The sequence below is a fragment of the Myotis nattereri genome (genome assembly GCF_964212035.1).
Source record: "Myotis nattereri genome assembly, chromosome: 11".
Classification (NCBI taxonomy): domain Eukaryota; kingdom Metazoa; phylum Chordata; class Mammalia; order Chiroptera; family Vespertilionidae; genus Myotis; species Myotis nattereri.
Genome location: NC_138086.1, coordinates 66,493,763 through 66,519,473, shown reverse-complemented (window position 1 = coordinate 66,519,473; position 25,711 = coordinate 66,493,763). Strand labels below are relative to the sequence as shown.

The 25,711-nt window shown below is 35.9% G+C and overlaps 1 protein-coding gene across 3 annotated transcripts in view; it reads right to left on the bottom strand.

The window, feature by feature from the left end:
- The window catches only part of MAGI2 (membrane associated guanylate kinase, WW and PDZ domain containing 2), a 1,132,900-nt gene that overhangs the window by 1,008,157 nt on the left and 99,032 nt on the right, over positions 1–25,711 (bottom strand). The gene's annotated exons all lie outside the window — the stretch shown is intronic.

Below are 25,711 nucleotides of genomic sequence, written 5' to 3'. Positions count from 1 at the left end.
TGCAGCCGGCCAGCTTGGTTCAGTGGCTGACCTATGAACTGCTAGGTCATGATTTGATTCTTGGTCAGGGCATATGCCTGGGTTGAGGACTCAATTCCCAGTGTAGGGTATGCAGGAGGCAGCCAATCAATGATTCTCTTTCATCAGTGATGTTTCTATCTCTCTCTCCCTCTCCTCTCCCTTCCTCTCTGAAATCAATAATGTGTGTGTGTGTGTGTGTGTGTGTGTGTGTGTGTGTGTGTACACTAGACTGATGGCGAACCTTTTGAGCTCGGAGTGTCAGCATTTTGAAAAACCCTAACTTAACTCTGGTGCCGTGTCACATAAAGAAATTTTTTGATATCTGCAACCATAGTAAAACAAAGATTTATATTTTTGATATTTATTTTATATATTTAAATGTCACTTAACAAAGAAAAATCAACCAAAAAAATGAGTTCGCGTGTCACCTCTGACACGCGTGTCATAGGTTCGCCATCACTGGCCTAGAGCCTGGCTGACTAGATTTGAATCCCGGCCTGCCCTCTTCCCCGCTGTGTGACTGGGGCAGACTATGGGCCAGCTGCTGGCCTCAGGGTCATGTCAGCACAATGGGGAAAATAAGAGGACCTACCTCAACAATAGTGCTGAGGATTCACAGTTAGACATGTAGGAAACACCATAAAAGTGTTTATGCGTATGATGAGCATTTAGTCAAGGATATGCACGCAGTAGCATACTTCTGGAAACATTTCTATGAGAAATGTTTTCTCACCAAGTGTCTTTGTGAGAAATGCCTAATAGAGACGGAGAAGAAACTGTGCTTTTGAAGAGGGACAGTGAGATTCTTCAGAATGTCTGGAACTCTCAGGTCACACAGATTCCACTCAGACATCTATTCGCTCTTCTCCTTTCATCTGACAAAAACACTGACACTTAAGAAAAAGTTATGAGCTACCTAGGAACACTGGCAATTGTACGTATGGCGAAGCAGAATAATGGCCCACTTACAGTGATACACACTGCAAAGCCAACCCCTCAATTTCACTTAAAGAGTTAGAAGTCCCGGAGCACCCACACATGGGACCTCAAGACTCACCAGGAATGACATCTCCCAGCATGCACACACACACTCACAAACCTTTTTTCATCATATTATCAAACAGCACATTCTTTACATAAAAGTTACAGAATATGTTCAAGTGAAGAGAGAAAAAATAATGATTAGTCGACATTTGTTTCTGTCCAAATGTCCATGGAGGCATTTTGTCTATGATTCATTAAATAATGCAAACATTTCATTTCCAAATGTCTCCATGGATGTGCTGGTTCGGACCAAATATCAAGACTCTTTTTGACACAGACCAAATGCCTCAGTGGAGGCTTAGACAGGATCCAATGTCCTGCAAGAGAAGTAATTTATAATCCAGAAAGATCCACTGTTGGTATGCGGGGTGTTTCCTTTCAATAATTTTTCTGTGCCTCTTTAGGGTTAGAAATTTGAAAAACATTTTTTAATTTTGTTCTTAAACTTGTACCAAAAGTATTTACTTATATCATTAAATATGTTACAAAATAATTTCAATAAATGGTATGAAATTTTAGAACTATACCATAATTTATGTAAATAATCTTTCTCTGAGACATTTAAACTACATTTTCAATATGTTGCTATTTAAACCAATACTATGATCAATATAAATGTGTAACCATTGTGCACATCTCTAAATTTATATAAACTGACTATATGGAAATAGTGGTTCAAAAACTGTGAATATGTTTTTAAGGCTCTTAATACACATTATCAAATTGTACTCCAATAACATTATTTTAATGAATATATGAAAGTTTCCATTTTAATATGCCTTCTTACCATCACCAGTTATTATTTTAAGAAAATACTTTCCAACCTGATGGTTTAAGTTATAGCTTCTACATTATTAATAATCAAATAAATGCAAATCAAAACAATAATGTTGAATACTTTCATAGGTTTCACACAGTTTTAGTTTCCATGATTCAGTTTCTCTGAAATGCCTATGCCATACTTGTGTTTCCTGTCACAATCAGAAATGGCTTCTAGTCCACGGACTCATGACTATCAGGGACCCAGCCTTAGTTCCATCAGTGGTTGATACCATCTTTGTCACCCTCTCCAGACTTATACAGAAGAAACTCAAACGTGAAAATATGCATAGCTACCCATTCTGAGCTAAGATTGGAAGAGGGAAAGGACTGTGAAATTAAAGGCCGTAATTATATTAAAGCAAAGTAACTCAAATGCAAATTCATCTTCACATAAGTAGTAATCATTAATTTTCTCTGTTGCATGCAAGTCCCTGTTTCACAATAAGTGATCAATAGATACTTACTGAATAAATTTCAAAATGAAATGCAAACAAAAAGCCTAGGCTGCATCTGACTTTAGAATTGGTGTAAATTTTTAGCCAAAATTTAAAAATTTCTGTTTGAGGAGATACAGCTTAGTTCCCTTCTTCTTTCTTAGTATCTCTCTAACACTTGAATCTTCCTAACTGGCATGTAATTTCTATCTCGTCATAGCTATTTCTTTCTGTATGAAGGTCGAAAGCAGAAGCCCAATTATCTGTACCACTGGCTCTCAAACTGCGATTCATGGAACAGCATGATCAGCATCACATAGGGACTAATAGAAATACAAATTCTTGAGCACCATTCCAGATCTGCTGAAATAGAAAGGCTGGTATATGGCCCAGCAATCTGTATTTCTAAAAAATCTTCAAGATAATACTGGTGCATGCTAAGGTTTGATCATATCTGGGGCCAACCTTCCTCTAATGCAGTGGTCTCAACCTTCCTTATGCCGCGACCTTTTAATACAGTTCCTCATGTTGTGGTGACCCCCAATTTCATTGTTACAAATTGAACATAAGTAAAGCATCGTGATTAATCACAAAAACGATATGTAATTATATATGTGTTTTCTGATGGTCTTAGGCGACCCCTGTGAAAGGGTCATTCGACCCCCAAAGGGGTCGCAACCCACAGGTTGAGAACCACTGCTCTAATGTATTTAATACAAACCACACACACACACACACACACACACACACACACACACACACACACACTCAAGTTTAACCCATTATTTAGGATCCCTGACTTGTAGAGAAGGCAGAGATAAGAAACGTATCGTTCTAGTATCACAACTGCATCACTGTAGAGATTAGTGTTCCCCACTCTTAAAAAGTGACCATGCCTTAAAAAAAAATAATTCACAACAGTTACATTATAGTGCTTTTCTTTTCACATTACAAAACAACTCTTTTTTAATAGAAAAAGTATAGCATATAATTAAATAAATAGTTCTATTGCCTTAGAACAGTGATGGCGAACCTATGACATGCATGTCAGAGGTGACACGCGAACTCATTTTTTTGGTTGATTTTTCTTTGTTAAATGGCATTTAAATATATAAAATAAATGTCAAAAATATAAGTCTTTGTTTTACTATGGTAGCAAATATCAAAAAATTTCTATATGTGACACGGCACCAGAGTTAAGGTTTTTCAAAATGCTGACGCGCCGAGCTCAAAGGTTCGCCATCACTGCCTTAGAATATCCTTAGAATTATAATTCTCTTGGCACATAACTTTGGCAAGTCATCTTTTTAAAGTATATGTGTGCAATATCCCAATATTGCCAAGGCAAAGTGAAACAATACAAAATATTACGACATCATTCCAATGACTGGTATAATATTGAGTCCTCAGAGTACTGTTTTGTGTTTCAGTTTGGCTCTATAAACAAAAAGTAAAATAAAACCACTGGGTACAGTTCCTTAGTATGGTCACTGTTAATCACGAGATGGCTAGAGGAAGCCATCCATGTCATTTTGGCTGCATACTGTTCACATTAGTAGTTACATATGGACTCAGTGTCAGTTTCAATACCTGCAAAATAATTAGTATTATATTAGTTTCTTGTTCTCCTTGACTAAGCCATTTTTAGACCCTGTCAACCAATTCCACTGGGTACCATGGAGACATGTGCTACATAAATACAAAGCATTATTTTTACTCTTTTCACATTATTGTGGGGATTGTTAAATGGGGAGCAATGTATTAAATATTAATAACTTTTATGCAGCAAAAGCCATTTCACACTTTAGTTAACAATACACCAAATTGAAAAATAAAATATAAGATAATCTCTCACTTAATAGTTTGAGTTCCCACCCTGTCATTTTATAGATACCTCTCTTTCAAAAAAGACCAAAATTATGCACAGATCTAAAGCTGCCACATTTGGAACTAGTTACAAAATACCAAAAGGTGGGCTTTACTCAATTAGCTATGGATAGTTGATATTAAAGGCCAGAACACTGCCCAGATAAGAAGAGAGGAATCAAACAGAGCTTGCCTCACCTTTGTGGCACATCAGCAATAAGTCACCTACATGTGGCTGCTCTTTAAAAGTGAGAGTCACTTTAGAGTAAGCATTGTTTTCTTCTCTGATGTCAATTTCTTTGTGGCTTTTAATCAAAGGTGGTAGGTAGACATAATGTGTATGGGTGCTGAGAAAAGGTTTTAGACCACACCCTTCACATACCAGCTGTGTTATTTTAGTGAGTTACTTGACTTATTTGATTCTGTTTGTCAGACATGAAGTGGGAATTATATTTGCCTTAAAAGATGATTGTGAGCTGTAAATTATACATAGTACCTATAATGATACATCCTTAAAAATAAAACACAATAGTTTTAGCAGAATATCTAGTAAATATGCAATAAAGATTGCTATTATTAAAACATTTTCTTAATTCAAATGCATCTTAAGTCTGTACTTCAAATACTAATAAATCATTTAAGATTACTGCTACCTTCTTTTACTTTATTTGTTGTTATTTAGACATCCCTTTGTGCCAATTTACTCTAAGGTGAATATGATCCTGACTTTATTTTTCAATTATACAGAGTGTTTGTTTTGTTGTCTGTTAAAGGCTACTTCTAGCATAAACTGGGAAGAGTTTGGCAATAGGTTTAGAGGATGTGGGTGTGTGTACTTGTGCCTGAAGGCACTTCAAAATAAAAGATATTCCAGTTATTAGAAATTACTATTTCTTCCTCTTTATAGCCTTTGACAGAGAAAGTTGAGAGGTGCTGCATTTAAAGGCTTTGTAGTCCAACAAAAGTCATTTACTTGTCACAATGTATTGTTAATTATTAATATAATATATATACTCTAATACAATATAAGTAAGAAACTTAATAAAAGGTTCACCCATTGTATAAATGATCTTATATCTATGTGCATTTTAATGTATTATTTACTGGAAACCTCAGACACTAGTAACATTAAAAAATTGGAATTTAAGTGATAATGGAAGCACTTCTATACGCCATGTTTAACTAAAATACCAATGTACAAATTTGGAAATATATAGTTACATGGGGTCTGTATGCATTACCTTACTTCATATAGATTTCTTCCGACACATCGACTCTTACATACAGGTTAGTGTGTTAAGGAATAGTTATGGCCAGAAAAACCAAAATGTTTGCCTCAGAGGATTCATAATCATGATGAAAGTATACTTAAGACATTATAGTAGTGCAGTTATTGGCCTCACAATATTTGAGTCATGGAACTGTTAATTCTACCACTTGGAAGGCAACTTAGAGTTGTCTAGCTCCATTTCTGTATGATTAAGATGCTTTCTATATAGTATTTTCTTTGGAAACTGGTCTCCTAGTAATTAAAATACATGTCACTTTTAAGCACTTTATATGTGCCATGGATTGTGTTAAACCAGTGGTTCTCAACCTTCTGGCCCTTTAAATAGAGTTCCTCATGTTGTGACCCAACCATAAAATTATTTTCGTTGCTACTTCATAACTGTAATGTTGGTACTGTTATGAATCGTAATGTAAATATCTGATATGCAGGATGGTCTTAGGCGATCCATGTGAAAGGGTCGTTCAACCGCCAAAGGGGTCGCAACCCACAGGTTGAGAACTGCTGTATTAAACCCTTACCACATGGTATTTGCTTTAATCCTCACGAGCACTCCAAAAGGTAGGTACTATTATTCCCAAGGCTCAGAGAGATTTAGTTGCAAGATCAGAGCTACAAGGGATGATGTGTGCAAAGCCAGGTTCTCACACAAACATTTCAGGTGATGGATAGCTCACCACTAGAGGAAGTAAAGGTTCAATTCTTGGTAAGGTGGTCTTCCTGGAACTGAGATACAACCCAGCACTCTATCGCTTTCACTGCTTGGTGTTTTGAACTCTGGAATGATGCAGACAATTATAATAAAGTAAATTATTCCCTTTCTCATGGAAACCCTTCGTAAACTTAATACAGGTTGATAACATGTTCTACTTGCTTCTTCCGGCAAACGAGTTCCATCTTTAATATGATTTGAAAAAAGTAACAATGTTGGGGAGCACAGGTCCACAAACAGATCTGTGATTTGTCACTATTGTTCTCATCAAGCCTTGATACTGCCCACTTCCCCTCACTTCCTATCAACCTACTAATGAATTTACTTTAGTGGAATCACATCTTCATTTAGCACTTTTTTTTTCAATAAATGATACCAAGTGACCTTCTAAACTCCATAAATTGTATAGCTATAGCATTGCCCTTATCTACCAGCCTGCCAACTATCTTAAAGCATTTGAATTTATTCGTAGTGATTATTTTCTAACTTCTGCTTAATAAGAGTTAGGAATTCTGTTGGGCATTAGAGTCAAGCTCTGAAACCCACTACACCATTTTTTTTCCTTTAGTTTTGTAGATTAGGAATAATGTGTAAGAGACACACAGGGCTAGGAGCATGAATTTAAGGTTGGAACTTATATGCATTTCAATGGTGGTTAAATCACTTATGGATGTCTTAACTTAAGCAGATATTGATCTCAAGATTCAGTTTCCTTACCTGTATATGGCAATATTAATAGCACATATCCTCAAATAATAATAATAATGAAAATAAAATGTAATCAATTAAAATACTTAGCACAAGATCTGTTCAACATTTTAATAAATGTTCCTTAAATACATCTACCAATTCTTTCAGTTCCTTGACATATACTTCATGTGGACCTGGAAACCCAAATTTATTTAATATGGCAAAGTTTTCAACTAGTATCTTTATATTCTCTTAGATCACCTTTCCCTTCAAGTACTGTAGCCACATAAAATTTATACTTTCCCCCCGTTCTTTAACTAAAATTTTCCATTTATTATGATAAGTGGTCCTAATATCTTTTAAAATCTAATATCTTTAGACCTCTGCTATATTTTTTTCCAAGCACTTGCCTCCTTTCACCTTGAATCATAAACATTTCTTTAGAGACACCACTCATATTTCTGAAGCCAGATTCACCTACTGTCTCTGGCCATGAATCGTATCTATATGTCATCTAAAATTATAAAATCATCTTTGTAAGTTATACCTAGTATATTTGGAAGAAGAATATTATAAATTTTACATATATATATATATATATATATATATATATATTCCCTCAATAATACTTCTATCAGAAGGTAACCATAAATCAGAATTAAGCCCCAAGTATTCAGTCCACTTTCAATGATTTAGAATATGGGTTATGAAGCTGAGAATATGAGTTATGAGCCAAAGCCCTACTTAAGTATTTACTAGCTGTTTGACTCTGGACAAGCTAGTTTAGTTCCTTATGCCTCAGTTTCTTTATCTATAAAATGGAAAGAGTTGTACTTATTTATAAAAACTATTGTCAAGATTAAGTAATTAAGTTATTTTATCCTGAAAGTGTTTAAAATGCTGCTCAGTAAGGAGTCATTACTTATTTCTTATACAGATTTGAAATCATCAATAAGCCAGGAAATAATACATAAGGAACTTTCTTTTAGCAGAGTGAAAGGCCATTTCCAATAGAATTAAATCCATATGAGCACACTAACCACTGCCTCATGGTCTTAGAAAAGGCTCAGTAAGAAAATAAGAAAAGGCTCAATAATTATTCATAAAAATATTAACACATACCTGATTAGATGATGCTTTCATTTCTATTTTGTAATAATGAGTTAGCTGTTCACTAAGAAATATTAACACCCTCCACTTGACCCAGCAATATTCCATTTGTCTTTTCTTTATGTTAGTGATACACTATGCTACAAATGGCTTCCAAGCCCATAGATTTTAAATGCAGGTGTATATTTTCTTGATGTACAGGTATACTTCTCTGCCCATTTTACTTCTTTTGGATAGATTGAATTTTGATCTATTCTCTGGTTAGACCCAAAAGGGCTTTCCTTTGGAGGCTAATATAGCTTAACTTCTAAACCACAGTTAGGTCATAAAATAAGGTTCAGTATTGCTCTATGTTACTCTCCAGTTACATATTAATCAGGTTGTGTCTTATATTACAAAGACTACAACTACGAAACTACTCTTCTGGGAATATTTGTTTGTTTGTTTTTTATGTATACTTTTGGATCCTAGTAGTCTCTAAAGCTTCAGTATCTCTTCCTCACAAAACCTAAATTTAAAAGTAATAAACAAATTAACAAAACAAATTCACAGATACAGACAACAGAATGGTGATTGCCAGAGTTAAAAGAGAGTGGGAAATGGTGAAGTGAGTAAAGGAGGTCAGATATATAGTAATGGAAGGAAACTAGACTGTGGGTGGTGAACATGTCATACAGTGTTCAGATATTTACTTATGTAGCATGTTGTACACCTGAAAATTACAGTGTTATTAACAAATGTTACCTCAATAAATTTAGTAATAAGTTTAAAATATTTTTATAATTATAATTTATTCTACTTTTCAAGCAGTTCATTAGAAATATTGCCAATATTTCCAAATTTCCCATAATTGCCATTTTTGTCCCAAGTTCAGGAAGTACCACATAATAAAAATCTTTCTGTGTAAAGTCAGTTACACTAGAGGACTTGCAAGGAGAGTCTTTAGAAACTGGTGTCAGACGGGAACATAAAGTCAACGAAATCTGTGATAGGAATCTGCTTTACCTAACCATACCCAAATGAAGAAAAGTCCTTTAATCCTCAAAAATAAGTGTCCTGTCTTCTTTTTTGAAAAAAATTGGGGCTACAAGTAGAATATAAAATCATTGAAATGCTTTCTATTTAAAATATAAGATATTTTAAACAGCAAATGTACACTTGAGAATCATAGAGTATTTGTACAGATTATTAAACAATGCATAGGATTTCCCTGAGTTAATAAACGAGAATCTTAAAGCCTGATACACAAATCCATTTAAATTATTGATATAGGCATAAAGGTGTTTATATTGAATGCTTAATTAAATTTTAAACAAGAATGATTTTCAAAATATTTTCACTTGGTATGAAAATATTAAGACAAAATATAAAGAAGTTAAATATACCACTATCAATTAAAAATAACAGCACTAACAGCTCAAGTGAAAGAAAATACTTGACTTAAAAAATACTAGCAAGTCCATAGGCTCTTCTAATAATTATAAAGTAATCAACTTTAATACTTTTTATTTAAATACTTTTCTAGTATCCTCTGAGTGGTCACTTTTTTCCCTCTTGGGGTAGAAGATTTTTGCTTCCAAAAGAAATTCAGTAACTTAGAATTAGAAATGGTATGTTATGAATGTATACTCAAATAGGTTTGCTATTCAATTACTCATCCAACTATCCACCCATTTCACCCATACACAAGTCCAATAAGCACTTTTGAGAGTCAGCTATGAAATTGGACAGTGATAAGGACTTGCATTTAGGAGACATAGATTCACATTCTGGTTATGCCACTTACTTCTTATGTAACTTTTATGTGTCAGTTGCTTATCCATAAAATAGAGCTAATATTACCAGCCTCGTTGGAATGTAAACATTATACAAGATAATGGATATCCAAGTGTCTAACCCAATATTTAATATTGACAAATGTCAGTGGACATTATTAAAAATAACAAAATCAATGGTCATTTCAACTTTCAACAGACTAAAAAAAAATCTCATTTTTAATTTTAATTTTGTTTAATTTAGGACTTTTTCATATATTCTCTCACAATTTTTTACATAGAACAATGCCTTCAAATGCAATTTTTATTGTTGTAAAATGATACACTAACTGACATCAGAGTTGGTACCTATTAAATCATCTCTTAAAAGAGGACAATAGTGAAAATCTCTGTTCTCCAAATTGAACCACAACGTCCACAGAGACCATGTAGGATAATGCTCATCCCTGAAGTATGTTCTAATCTCTGGCTAAAAGGTGGAATATAGGACTTGGTCTCTATTCCTGCCATACAGGTCACTGAACTTTTTTTCATTTAAATTCTTTATTGTTTAAAGTATTATATATGACTCCTTTTCCCCCATTGACCTCTACCCAGCTGCTCCCACCCCCCAGCACATGCCCTCACCCCCCTACTGTCTGTGTCCATGGGTTATGCTTATATGCATGCATACAAGTCCTTTGGTTGATCTCTTACTCAACCCCCCACCCCCAACCTTCCTTGCCTTCCCTCTGAGGTTTGACAGTCTGTTTGGTGCTTCTATGTCTCTGGATCTATTTTTGTTCATCAGTTTATGTTGTTGATTATATTCCACAAATGAGTGAGATCATGTGATATTTATCTTTCTCCAACTGGCTTATTTCACTTAGCATAATGCTCTCCAGGTCCATCCATGCTGCTGCAAATGGTAATCATTCCTTCTTTTTGGCAGCAGCATAGTTTTCCATTGTGTAGATGTACCACAGTTTTCTTATCCACTCATCTGCTGATGGGCACTTAGGCTGTTTCCAAATCTTAGCTATTGTAAATTGTGCTGCTCCGAACATAGGGGTGCATATACTCTTTTTGACTGGTGTTTCTGATTTCTTGGGATATATTCCAAAGTGTGATTACTGGGTCATTAAACTCTTAATTGTGACGTGGTGTGTGCCAGGCATCCCTGGTATGCCCACTTCAGCATCACCGCTATGCTAAGAGGCATGCAGGAGAGTGAAGCTAGTGACCCTGGAACATCATCCTACCTATATTTAGGACAAGTAATGGTTGAGCTGCAATGAACAAAATAACTTTCCTTTATGCTAGTGTCTACCTGCAGGTTTGACAAATGGTAAATATTCTCTAATGTTAGTAATTTTAAAATAGAACAAAACACTCTTTTGAATTTATAAGATTAATTATTTCCTTTGGTAAACTATTGCTGTAACACTGGAATGATTCATTGTAAGGTGCAGTGGGAAGAAGGCTGGGCTGTTTAGTTGTTTGTGCTCTATATAGAGTTCAGAGAAGCAGGGGGGCTCAGCCCTGATCCTAAAGTTGTTTCTGCTCCTCTAGTCTAGTGTGTGGTTTAAAAAATGAGAAACCAACCTCCATTTTTAACAAGAACTAGAATGTTTCTGATGCATCTGTCTGAGAACCAGACTTGGGAACTATCACTTCAGAAGAAATATGAGATGGTTTAGATGGACTGCAAATGCTGTTTTAGTAGCCTCCCTACTATCAGAGTGTTCCATAACAACTGTGGTTCTGACCAGGAAGATCAACAGTGCAGACACTGACCTAAGTCCAAAGAACTTTTAAACTAGGGTCTTTAACCTGGGACTATAAACTAAGAGCGTCTCCTGGATAAGCTTCAAGGACTCTAAAACTATAGGCAAAATGTGACATGAACATTTCGTAAAGGTCTTATCACTTTCATCAGATTCTCGGTGTTTGAGACTTCCAACTATGTTGTATCCCATGTTACATGTTGTAATAAATTTTGCTCCCTCGAGATCAAAGAGCCAGGAGTTCTCTAGCAAATGGACTTAAATGATGGGAGAGCCTTTAGGAATTCCCTGAGTGAGTGGGCTTCCCTACCAACCCTTAGGTATACTCCCACTTCTTGCTAAGGGACACTGCTTCCTTAACTTTTCAGAAACATTTTGAGTCAAGCAAAAGACACCCATTCTATAAACTCTCAATTGTGTGTATTGGTCACCAAATCAATAGACATTGTACTATTTATTCTTTTCATTAGGCTTATGGTTTTCAGCTTAACCATGATTCCATGCAGCATATTAAATTTTCTCAACAATAAGTACAGGAAAGAGCAGTAGGATTTAATGGTTATGCTTTGCCATAAATTATGTTAAGAGTATCTTTCAGAAGGAAAATTGTGTTCATCTCATTAGTTTATTTAAAGGACTACTCATTTTTCACATGCACAACTTTTAAAATCAATGTTGGCATTCCAAATAGTTCAGCATTTCTAATTTTAGCTATTTAGAAATTGTGTTTTTTAAAATATGTTATCACCATCTTTGCACTGTAAGTCATATAACCAAACCAAGTTATAATTCTGTTACTTGATTTTTCAGCTTTGTCTCACACTATTACCCATGGATGAGGCAATCAGTAAATATTGTACCTATGGTATTCTATGTTGGTAGCTGCATGTTTAGTCTTGTAAGAAAATGGCAAAATACTCTCTTTCCTACTTGCCAATTTATATGTATATATTTTTCTGTTTTCCATATGATAACTTTTTTTTCTTTTTAAAATTCATTCAGTGACATTGGTTAATAAGATTATATAGGTTTCAAGTGTACAATTCTATAATATAGCATTTGTATATTGTATTGTGTGCCCACCACCCTAACTCAAATCCTCTTCCATCACATATACTTGACCCCCATTAGCTTTTTCTAACCTCCCCATCCTCTGTCTCTCTGTAACCACCTTACTGTTGTCTGTGTCAATGAGTTTTTATTTTGTGTTGTGTGTTTTTTTGGTTTGTTTATTTGTTGCTTTCAATTTTATATCCCACATATGAATGTATTCATGTTTCTTAACTTTTCTGTCTAATATATATTTCTAAGTTGTCAAGGCATATAAAATATATGTTCTACTTTCTCAGCCAATCTGTCCATTTGTTTTTGTCTTAGTTCTGTTAAACAGAAAATGCTTACCCTCAGATATTTTGATAAATGTTTTCTGTTACCCCTTGATTAGCTGAAGCTCAGCTTCTGGCAGGTGAGTAGTATTTCTTCAGCTTATAAAAATATGCACATTCAATATTTTTGTAGCTTTTTTACATAAAAATACATTGGCTGGACATAAAATCCTTGGCTTACCCTTTCTTTCCTTGAGTATTCCAGAGGTTTTGGTTCATTGACTTCTAGTGTTGAATATCATTGAAGATAAATCTAAGATCAGCCTTCGTTTTTATTTTATCTTTTAATACATATTTTTATTGATTTTAGAGAATGGAGAGGGGAAAGAGAGATAGAAACATCAATGATGAGAGAGAATCATTAATTGGCTGCCTCCTGCACACCCCCTATTGGGGACTGAGCCCCCAACCCAGGCATGTGCCCTTGACCTGAATCAAACCTGGGATCCTCCAGTCGGTAGGCCGATGCTCTATGCACTGAGGCAGACTAACTAGGGCTAGCCTTAGTTTTTAAATCTTGTAAGTAAAGTGATCATTTTGCCTGGCTATTTAAACTATTCTTTATCATTAAAAGCTAATACATTTATTAGGATATGTCTTGAGGAAACGTCTTGGGTACATAACAGGAGGATATGTCTCAATTTTGATTGGTTTGGGTCAATTTTCACTGGTACATGATATTCAATCCATTTAAGTTATTGATGTAGGCATAAAGGTGATTTTATTGGATGTTTAATTAATTTTTAATAAGAGTAATTTTTAAAATATTTCACTTGGTATAAAATATAAAGACAATGAAGTTAAAATATACCAATGTCAATTTATTTAAAAAATAATAACACTAACAGCTCAAGTGAAAGAAAATACTTGACTTAAAAAAATACCAGCAAGTCAATATGCTCTTCTAAGAATTTTTAGGTCATTTACTTTAACTTTTTTTATTTAAATACTTTTCTAGTATCTCCTGAGTGGTAATATTTTTTCCCCTCTTAGAGTAGGAGATTTTTGCTTCCAAGAGAAATCCAATAATTTAGAATTAGAGACAATAGTGTATCATAAGTAGATAATCAAATAGATTTGTTATTCAATTACTCACCCATCTACCCATCCATTTTATTCCTACATAAATCTCTTAAACACTTTTGAGAGTCAGCTATGACATTGGACAGAGATAAGGACTTGGATTTAGGAGACTTACATTCACATTCTGCTTCTGCCACTTAATTCTCATATAAATTTAATGCCCCATTTCCTTATCCATAAAACAGCTAATATTACCAGCCTCATTAGAATGTGAATATTACATAAGATAATGGATATCCAAGTGGCTAACACAATACTTATACATTGATAACTGTCAGTGGGCATGGTTAAGAATCACAATAAATAGATTTTGGTATTCTTTTCACAACTTTCGCCCTCAAATTATATTTTCAAATATTGGTTCTGCTCCAATGATTTCAGTTTTCTTCTTCAGGGACTCCAATTATGCAAAAAGGGTCACCTTATAAAGGGTCTGGCTTGCAAAACTATAGTTTTTGGAAATCCAAAATATGTTGTATCCTATACCCTTTAAAAAAAAATCTCTATTCTTTTTTTCTTCTATTTTTATTTCTTGCATCTTCTCAATTAAATCCTGTATACCTTGCTGTGTATTCTACAGTGTTTGCTCACATGCCTGCTCCTTCCAATTCTAGGTAGTAGAAGGTACAGGGGGTATAAATGGTAATGGAGTAAGACTTGACTTGGGGTGGTGTACAATATACAGATGATGTATTATGGAATTGTATACCTGAAACCTATATAATTTTATTAACCAATGTCACCCCAATAAATTCAATACAAATAAAAAAAAGATATCTTGGCTGGTTCCAAGTTTTGACAATTTTGAAAAACGCTGCTATAAACAACCATGTGCATTTTTGTGTGAACATAAGTTTTCAATTCTTTGAGTTAAACAGCAAAAGATTGTGATTACTGGATGATATGTAAGTATATGTTTAGTTTGTAAGATATAACCAAACTGTCTTCCAAAGTGGCTGTACCATTTTGCATTCTAGTCAGCAATGAATAAGAGTTACTGTTTCTGCACATCTTTATCAGCATTTCGTGTTGACAGTGTTCTAGATTTTGGCCATCCTAACAGGTACACAGTGCTACCTAATTGTGGTTTTAACTTGTATTTCCCTTATGATATGTGAGTAAAACATCTTTTCATATGCTTATTTCCCATCTATGCATCTCCTTTGGTCATCTGCCTGTTAAGATCTCTGGCCTATTTTTAGCTGGGTTCTTATTGTTGTGTTTTAAGAGTTATTTGTATATTTTGGATAACAGTCCTTTTTCAGACGTATATTTTGCAAATATTTTCTTCCAGTTTTATGCCTGTCTTTTAATTCTCTTGATATTGTCTTTCACATTGCAGAGGTTTTAATTTTAATGAAGTCTAGCTTATCAATGATTTATTTCACAGATGGTGGCTTTGGTGTTTCATCTAAACAGGCAACCCTGTACCAAACGCCATTTTGGTTTTCTCATGTATTATCTTCTAGGAATTTTATACTTTTGTGTTTTACATTAAGGTCTGAGATTCATTTTGAGTTAATATTTATGAAGGGTGTAAAGTCCGTGTCTAGATTCATATTTCTGCACATGGATGTCCAGTTTTTCCTACTCCATCTGTTGAAGAGACTCTAACTCTTCTATTGTGTTATCTGTGCTCCTTTTCAAAGACCAGTTGACTACATTTGTGGGAGTCTATTTCTGACTCTATTCTGTTCCATTGATCTATTTGTTTATTTATTCATCAATATCATGCTGTTTGATCACTGTAGCTTTATAGTAAGTCCTAAAGTCAGGTAGCATCATTCCCTCAGCTTTGTTCTATTCCAATATTGGGTTGAAAACCACCATATTAAAATTTTAAATACATCGTAAAAATTTAGATCACAACCGTAATAGTTGCTCTTTAGCAAAATGTTTTTCATAAGTGTTCTTTTTCTGTTGACAAGTTTGCTGCTCTCTTTTATATTTTTATCTAGTAGTATTTTTGTATCAACCGTGTGCCAGTTCCTTTTTTATTATTTGTCTATTGAAAGGGTTGAATTTTTCTTGGCAAGCTTTTGTGCACTTAATTTTGCACATAAGCATATGTATGGTGGGGGAAGGTAGAGAGATGTGTTGGGGTGAGGGGCAGTTTTCTGAACTGCTTTCCAGGTTTTACAACTCAATAACTCCATCCATTTATCCTAAATTCTGACCCAAGCTTGCATCCCTGAGATGGCTATTGATCTAAGGCCTCAAGGAAGGGACCAACACCTGCCCTGGATACAGATAAGCCTTTTATCTATTTTGTAGATTATGGGAACTCATGCATAGAATCATCTTTTGAAAATTAGAACCTGCTGAGACAAACCTTTTAACCACATGAACTCAAACTTATTGTAACTACAACTTATCAACCATAAACAGTGATTTGTCTGCATTCAACCCACAACTCTAGTGTAAAGACTCTTAAATCTAGAGTTACATAGAAGGTAAATTTTGGTATACAGCACTTATGTTGTAAGCACTGAGCCAAGAAATACATAGAATAGATTTAAGGTAAGAGAAAATTATTTTAATTTTCCCATTGGGAAGGAATACCCCCTGGAAAATAAATGTTTGTTGTTAAATGGGCCTGAATTTAATCCTGGTTCTAAGCATAAAATCATCAACAAGGTACGGATCTTATTTGAGCCTTTATATAAATTATCTAGAATATGGTGTTAGTAGTGAGCAGAATATCTGATTGTTAAGAGTTTAGTAATATCAACTTCATTCACTCTTTGACATTGGTAGAAATAATGAATCATGGTTATTTAAAAACTGTTACAACTTTTAAGCAAGAGGTGATTCCTCTTAGATTATTGTTGGACAACATGATGGAAAACACAAGAAAAGAACTATTTGTTTAATTCCTAAACTGGCCTTCAGAAGCAGGCCTTCACCACCACCACCACCACTAACAACAACAACAACAACGAATAGGTAAGCATTTTCTTGCTTGTGTAAATACCTCCATGTGGACAGGTAATGAGTCACAAAAATCAACACTTCTAGATAAGGAGAGAGTGTGTAATTAACTGTGGTGGCCATAAGAGCCTATGTCAGGAGGACTAGGATGGGGAGCTCTCCTATATGGGGGCATGGTTAAACCTGGACTGTCAAGGCCATGACCTGAAATTCCAACAGGCTGAAATTCCAATGGGTTGAACTATGTAGTTGAATTCCCAATGGGTTAAACTGATGTGAACGTCTAACTACTCCCCTGATATTTAGGAAAGTTTCTGGGAACCCTGCATTATCTCACGGCAGAAGGGAGAACTGGATAACTCTTCACACCCACCCCAGGGCTATTCTGGCCCTGAGGACCATGGTTCTACTCCTCAGCTCCAGCCCCACTTGTTTCCACTACCTAAATAGGGAACCCACTCTCTGTGGACTTGTGTTCTGCCTTTCTGGAACATTCCTATTGTAGCAGTGGTTGATTTCCAGTGGGAAGTCCATATAGAGGGCATATCTACCTTTGAGGTTCCTCCTTTTCCTAGTCTCACATGCCTTACTCCTCTTGTAAACACAAATTTAAGGAAGGTGCAAGGCAATCTGATGAATACATTAATGAGACACATTTTTCAATTCTTCTAATTAAATCCTGAAAAAGTTAGATCATCAGAAAGCAAAGGTCCTGGGCAAGAATAATTGCCCTGTGTTAAGTAGAGGATTATGCTCTCAGGAGTATTCTATTTTTAATAAATGGAATGCCTGTTGAAACAAAATGTACCTTTTACCAAACTGTAGTTGAAGACAGGCTCTACTCTGTGTCCCAATAGCTATAATAATAAAAGCATAATATGCTAATTAGACTGGACAGCCGAACAACCTTTCAGATGTCCTTCCGGATGGCCTTCTGGGCGAAGCCGGGGCTGCGAGGGCCAAGGCAAGCCACCAGGGCTGTAAGGGTTGAGCTCCTTGCACTAATTTAGTGCTTCGGGCTTCTAGTCTCTTATAAAATAAGTAAAAAATTGATTTTCTCTCTCAGTCAATGCCAGAACAGGTTTTCTCTGTAGATTTATTTACATGCTTTTTTCTATCAAACAAGTAAATAAGGGAGCCGCTGAAAAAGATGCTGGGCAATATAATTATTTTGGTTCAAGTCTCCAGGTAATCTAGATATTATATTCAGTTGCTCAGAAACCTGTGGTAATTAAGTCAACTCAGATATCAAGTTCCACATGTTAGTTTGACTCTCTTGAGGTGCTATTTTTGTTTTGTTTTGTTTTTTTCCTTCTCCTTCTTTCTTCAAAACAAGAGTCTCTTTACTAAGGATCATGAGGGAACACTTTGAATGTCATAATATGATGGGATACTAACAAATTGACTGTTGTACTTCATAGACACTTACATTTGCCATCTGGCTTCTATGAATCCATATGAAAGAGGGAGGAGATATTTGTACGTTTTATTCTTGATTTTCACCAACCTGAAGTCATGTCTTTATTTTTTTATTTTTTAAATAAATTTTTATTGATTTCCAAAGGAAGGGAGAGAGAGAGAGAGAGAGAGAGAGAGAGAGAGAGCAAGATAACGAGAGAGAAAGAAGAGAGAGAAATGATAAGAGAGAATTATTGATCAGCTGCATGCCCTGACTGAGAATCAAACTCTGACCTTCTGGTTCACAGATCGACACTCAGCCACTGAGCCACACCAGCTGGACCTGTTGTCCTTTCTTTTAAGAAAAGATAGTACTAGTCCCCCAACTGCCTGATTATTGTCTTTTTTTAAATTGTTTAAAAAATGTACTCTATGTATTTAAAAAATGTTAAAGTAAAAAGTCCAAACCCTCTCATTTCCCAGCCCTGTTCCCTGTAGTTAATCAATGCTAGCAGTTCCTTATATATCTTATAGAAATTACCTTTAAACTGTCTTTTAACTACTTTTTATTTTCAAGAGATCACTTTTTTTCAAAATTATTTTAATGTAGCCAGAATATGAATTATAAAATCAAACAAATGAGAATCACTTAGCTTTCTGTCAGCATAAACAGAAGGGAAAAAAACCAATAACCATTAAGTTTACCAACCTTCCATCTATATATCTATGTAAAAGCCTGTCATGTCTTATTAGTTTTATACAGAAATTTCATTTTAAATGATAGACTGTATATACTCTTAAATTATAGATCTGAGAGTAACCTTAGAACTAAGTTGGTATTACTTTTTGATTTTATAAAAGAGGTAACTAAATCTCTAAGGACTAAACAACTAATCCAAATCCTTTGACTTCCAACAATGTATGAGATAATGTGGAACTATGGAGGTATCAACACCTGTGGGTGTACAAAATATCACAACAGTAACACCACCACTGTATACCTCACTGGTAAGAAAATGTGCAATAAATCAGTCCTACTTATGTCAATAAAATTTGAGGACCTGTATTTCTCTGTGAAAAACAAAATATGATATGGTTACTTCCATGATATTTATAGGCCAGCTGGGGAGGAAAGGTATATAAGACATAAACATGTGAAGGAAAAAATACATCCAGTAACACAAACATAAATTAATTCAGAATGACTCATAGACCACGAGTGTTAGAGGAATGAGAGGTGGAACGACTTGTGCACAGTTACTGCGTCATGGAGGAAGGGGGATTGCAGCCAGGCTTATAGGATGCATTAAAAAAAGAAGTTTCCAGTAAGAAATTAGGCATGTGAATGAAGGTGCAGAAATAAGAAATTCTTGGCTGTGCTGAGAAAATGGTGATGAGCTGAGTTTGGCTAGAACACTGGGTTTGTATGTGTGAAGACTGAGCGGAATAAAACGAGAGGTATACTTTGGTAGGTGGAAGACTTCTAATGTCATGTTTTGGAGCTTGGAATTTTAATGTTTAGTTATCAGGGAACCACTGAAGGTTTCTGAGGAGGAGGTTTAAAAAAGTGATATTTCCCCCAGGCGACTCAGGTAAAGAGTAAGCTAGAGAACTGAGCCTGGGTAAGGGTTGATGTTACAGAAGCCAGTAAGGAGGTGATCTTCAATGGGGAAACTTGGGTACACATGGAACACAATCCTTCTTCTGATAAAAACAGCCTCTGCTGCTATAATTTATCTGAATAACTATAAGGGACAGAAGATTTTAAATGAGTAGATGATCTACAAGATAATTTTCAACAATGTTTATACCTATATTTTATTACATATTAGAGGCCCAGTGGAAGAAATTCGTGCACAGAGGGGGGAGTCCCCTCAGCCCAGCCTGTGATCTGGGATCCTTCTCATAACCTGGGACCACTGGCTCCTAACTGCTCACCTGCCTGCCTGCCTGATCACCCCTAGCTGCCCCCCCCTGCTGGCCTGGTTGCCCCCAACTGCCCCCCTGCTGGCCTGGTCACCTCCAACTGCCCCCCTGCCAGCCTGGTCACCCATGCAGCCTGCTGTTCAGTCATGACAGCCCCTGGCTTTTTATATATTAGGATTGTTATGGGATTTACTGTGTTATTGGTTGAATCCATATGTTAAAGTCCTAACCCCAACACCTTAGAATGTGACCTCATTTAGAAAGAGGGTCATTGCAATTGGTTAAAATGAGATCATACTGAGTAGGGTGGACCCCAGTCCAGTAAGACTGGTTTCCTTAGTAAAAGAGGAAAAGTGGATACACACATATTCAGACAAAACTCCATGTGAAGATGAAGGCAGAGATCAATTCGATGCTATTATACACCAATAATGCCAAAGATTGCCACCAAACCACCAGAAGCTAGGTAAGGGGCACGGCAGAGATTCTCTCTTACAGCCCTTAGAGCAGCGGTTCTCAACCTGTGGGTCGAGACCCCTTTGGGGGTCGAATGACCCTTTCACAGGGGTCGTCGTCTAAGACCATCGGAAAACACAAATATAATTACATATTGTTTTTGTGATTAATCACTATGCTTTAATTATGTTCAATTTGTAACAATGAAAATACATCCTGCATATCAGATATTTACATTATGATTCATAACAGTAGCAAAATTACAGTTATGAAGTAGCAACGAAAATAATTTTATGGTCGGGGGTCACCACAACATGAGGAACTGTATTAAAGGGTCATGGCATTAGGAAGGTTGAGAACCACTGCCTTAGAAGGAATCAACTCTGCCAATACTTTGAACTTGGACTTCAAGAACTGTGAGGAAGTAAATTGCTATTGTTTCAGGCACTCAGTTTGTGGTACTCTGTTATAGCAGCCCCAGGAAGCTAATCTATGTGCCAATGCTAGAAGAGAAGAGACCAGGTTTTGGAGCTTGGATCTGATGTTCTCCTGAGGTATGAGGGGGTGGGGGGAAGCAAGCTATTAACTGAGCTTGCTAAGGATGAGAACTGAGAAATTTCCATAATGCTTGGTTCCTGGGTGTATTCTTAAAAACTTAAGAATTTTGAAAAAGGAGTCTATATTGAAAGTAAACCTTTGATGTTCAATCACTTCTGGGTGCTAAGGATTCCATGTCACAGTAACAGCTTTTTTGTCATCACTAGCATCTTAAGTATGTCTGAGTTCAAGATTTTCATTCAATTTGGATCAGTTATTTCCCAGCAAAAAAATAAAATAAATCACTCATCCATTATTCCGATGGTTACACAGGAAATTGACAAATGTGAAGAGGCGTTGACAAATATAAGCGTATTACCAAATGATTTTTCTCATTAGAGTGCTCATGGTAAACAATTTCTACATTTTTCTCATTTTAAAATTATTCTTACGTTTAACAGGTCCAAGTCACATAAAGAATAGACATTTCCTAAATTGAATGGGATGAAAACAACCCATCCTCCTTGGGAGAATAATAAGGCCACTGTGGTTTTTCTGACTTTGCCATTCTATCCTAATTAGCAAGTAAGATCATCTTTTATTTTTTCATTTCTTTATAGCCTTTCCCTCAAACCACTTCCTACTTATATTCATAATAGCATTAGGAAAGCGCTTATTAACACAAGTAGATTTACTTTTTAAATGTCCTGGCAAATATGCACATCATTTCCGATGAACATTTCACCTCTGAAAAAAATCAGTCTACTTTTAAGGTTTAATTTTCCGAGTATAGTATTTAAGATTTTAACACTTTACCCTGAGTTTTGTACCTTTCTATTTAGACTTGTGATAAGAGAAATCTTCCTGAATGCTGTGATCCTGCTTTCCCGTGCTCAGCGCTGCTGACACAGTGAAGCCTTAACCTTTTCCCAGGCAATCAAGAAAGGCCCTCTGCAACCTGCACTTAGTCTTTCTCCAGCTTCCTCATCCACTAACCTGCTAAACAAAGTCTATGCTTCTAGTGTTCTATTCAGTTCATAGTTTGCTAAGCCCTCTACATTCCTGGGCTTTTGCTCCTCCTCAAGTTTATTACTGTTGGATTATTTGCCTTCCCTATGGCCAGGATCCCATGTCAAACTTTTCCTCACACCTTGTCTGGTCTCCCTGGGCAGAAATGATCTCTCCTTCTGCTTTTGTAGAGCTATTGGTTTACACAGATACACACTGATGACCAAGAACATGTGTGTGAGTGAGTTTTCCAACTCTTACTTGAGGTTAAGGAATATTTCCTACACAATTGGTTATCACGACTGTATCCACATGTATGAAAGCAAACAAACACTTTGTTACAATAGATCTTTGGGAGCATAGAGGCTCCAGATCTCTTCATCTTCCTGAGTCATTGGTTCTCAGATTCCCTGGTAAATGGTGTCATTTCTTTACCTATGGCCTATCATATTGAATTCTTTATAATTTTATCAAATTGCTTGAACCCATTACTTCGTGACCCCAATAATCCTCTCCTTTCTTATATCGATAGTTTTTCATCTTTATCATTTTCATTTTGTCCAAACATGGCTTACCAGGTGTGTGGGAACCTCTTTTCTGCCAAGGGACATTGGATATTTATAACATTTGTGGGCCATACAAAATTTATCACCTTAAAAATCAGCCTGCTATATTTGATCAAACATTTAATTAACTCACCCCTACTGCTTTGGTAAGGCCAGACCAAATGATTTAGCGGGCCTTACAAGGCCAGATGTTCCCCACTCGTGAGTCCTTAAACAATGGTTTTTATTACAGAAACTCTGTTCCATAATATTAATTGGTTGAAATAATAAATAACTGAATATTTCCCTGGTCCATGTTGCTCAGTAGTTAGAGTGCTGGCCCATCCACCACAGAATCAGGGGTTCGATTCCCGGTCAAGGGCACATACCTGGGTCACAGGTTCAATTCCTGCCGGGTCTGGAAGTGTTTGGGAGGCAAACAATCAATGTGTCTCTATCACATCTCTCTCTCTCTTTCTGTCTCTCCTTCCCTCCACCCTCTCTCTTGTACTCTCCCTCCCTGTCAGCTCTGCCTTCCATTTTCTCTAAATATTGATGGGGAAATATCCTCTGGGGAGGATTAACAAAAATCAAAAGAAATAACTGAATATCCTTCTATCATGTAAACATCTTTCAGAATAATAAATAGCACACTAAGAAAAAAACCTTGATCTGATCCTGCTGTGAAATCTACTATTCATTCTTCATAATTTTATCAAATTGCTTGACATGTGGTCAATACTAAACATTTTCGATCCCCCTTACTAAATCCTGCCTTAATCACCTCAAACATAAGCCCCTCTGTTTTTCCATTACCCAATGACTCTGTGTGATCTTTGTTCTTCACCTCTCCTTCCACGGGAGATCATTTCTACCTTAAGAAATTGCTGTCTCCACAGTTTCATGCAGACTGAGCGATTAATTTCTCCCTTTAGCTTTTCAGCCAGGCCTACTTTGTGCATGGGTTACTCACCAACTTGAGCTCTGGTCTTCCTTCTGGTCCCTTCTACTTTATATCTTTCCTTAAGCTCCATTTCTGCATTTCCAACTGACCAGTCTTCCCACCCAGAGAAACTGACTTTCCCTGTAACATTAACATGCCCAATACTGAAGGGATTCTTTAGAGCTACACCCTATTTATCCCTTTGAACTTCAACTGGCAAGCCTGGGAAACATAATATAAAAACATGGATAAAATATGAGTACAGTTTTTATTTGTAAATATTTCATACTAGAGTCCCAATGCCCCGAGGTATGTAGTAGTGCATGAGGGGGCAGGCGGCCGGGGAGGAGCCTGAGCCCAGGTCAGGTGCTGCTCCTGCTCATCCTGGGATACCTGCTGCCACTGCTGCTGCTCAGTAGTGCTGGCATGGAGGCGAGAGAGGCTCCTGCTGCTGCAGCAGCGCTAGCCAGCTGTGAGCCCAGCGTCTAGAGCCTGTTGGTCAGCTGAGTGACGCTCCTGCTGTGGAAGCACACTGACCACCAGGGGGCAGCTCCTGCATTGAGCGTCTGCCCCATGGTGGTCAGTGCACATCATAGCGACCGGTCAAATGGTCAACCAGTCGAATGGTTGACTGGTCGCTTAGGGTTTTATATATATATATATAGATATATATACATATAAATGAATTCATATATATACATTATATATATATGAATGTATACCTTAATACTATCATAAACTGACTCCAAATTATATCCTAGAAAATCTTAAGTTAAAAATAGTATTGCTATGTTACTGAGAAGTTTCAATATCAATCAGCATCATTATATATATCACCCCCTAGTGACAATAAATTATCTTTAGAAATTACAGAGGAAGTAAGTACTATAAAATCTTGATTTTAAAATGGGCTAGTTGGGCCCTGACTTGTGTGGCTCATTTGGTTGGAGTATATTCCTGTGCACTGAAAGGTTCCATGTTTGACTCCCAGTCAGAGCACATATCTAGGTTGCCGGTTCAATGCCCTGGGAAGGCAACCGATCAATGCTTCACTCTCACATTAGTGCACTTTCTTTCTCTTTTCCTCTCCCTTCCCTCTCTCTAAAATCAATAAGCAGGTCCTTGGATGAGGATTTTTTTAAATGTGCTGTTGGCCTATCATTTATTCTATTGTAAAAATGCAAGACCAAGAACAGTAAAATGGTGTACTTGATACAAATAAATAAGCAAATAAGACACGATGTTATAATAAAATAAGCAAGCATTGTCACAATATATGAATGATGCTTAATTACGAGATTACTTGAATTTTCTGGAAATGTTTTATTTGTTTACGCTATAGCAAAATACTATCATTTAAGTAATCTTATACAAGCTCTGTTTTAATATATAAGAGTTTTTCTTGTTTAATTACAAAAATAAAAGAAATTACAATGGCTTTTGAAGTAAAAATCAACTGTACCTCAGAAAGTATTTAATGTACTGAGATTATGATAATTTAATAAGTATAAATGTTCAGACACTGTCTCAACTCTATTGTTTTATTAATCAAACTGTTCAATGCTATTAGATAATTTCCATTTGTATTGGTAACTAAGCCACATGATAGACCAAAAATATATATAAAACTTGTCTTTGTAATGTCCTGAGGGTCAAAGCTATGTCTTTGTTAATTGCAGTGTCTGCAACAACCAGCATATTGCTTTACATATAATAAGTCCTCAGTAATTTGTGTGCAGAATATAATTTGAAAGGAAGTCCAGAAACTATTCTCTAAGTTTATACAAATAAAAAAGGCCAGTTTTCTGCTTTTATCTTCCATCAGAGAAAAACAACTTTTCTGGAAAAGTGAAACATTCACCCTTTATAGCCATTTTTTATTTTTATATTTATGTGGTTCATTACTTTTTTCCCCAGAAGGAAAATATTTCTAATCTGTTGTGAAAACAGGGTTTTATCATTTTTTAAACT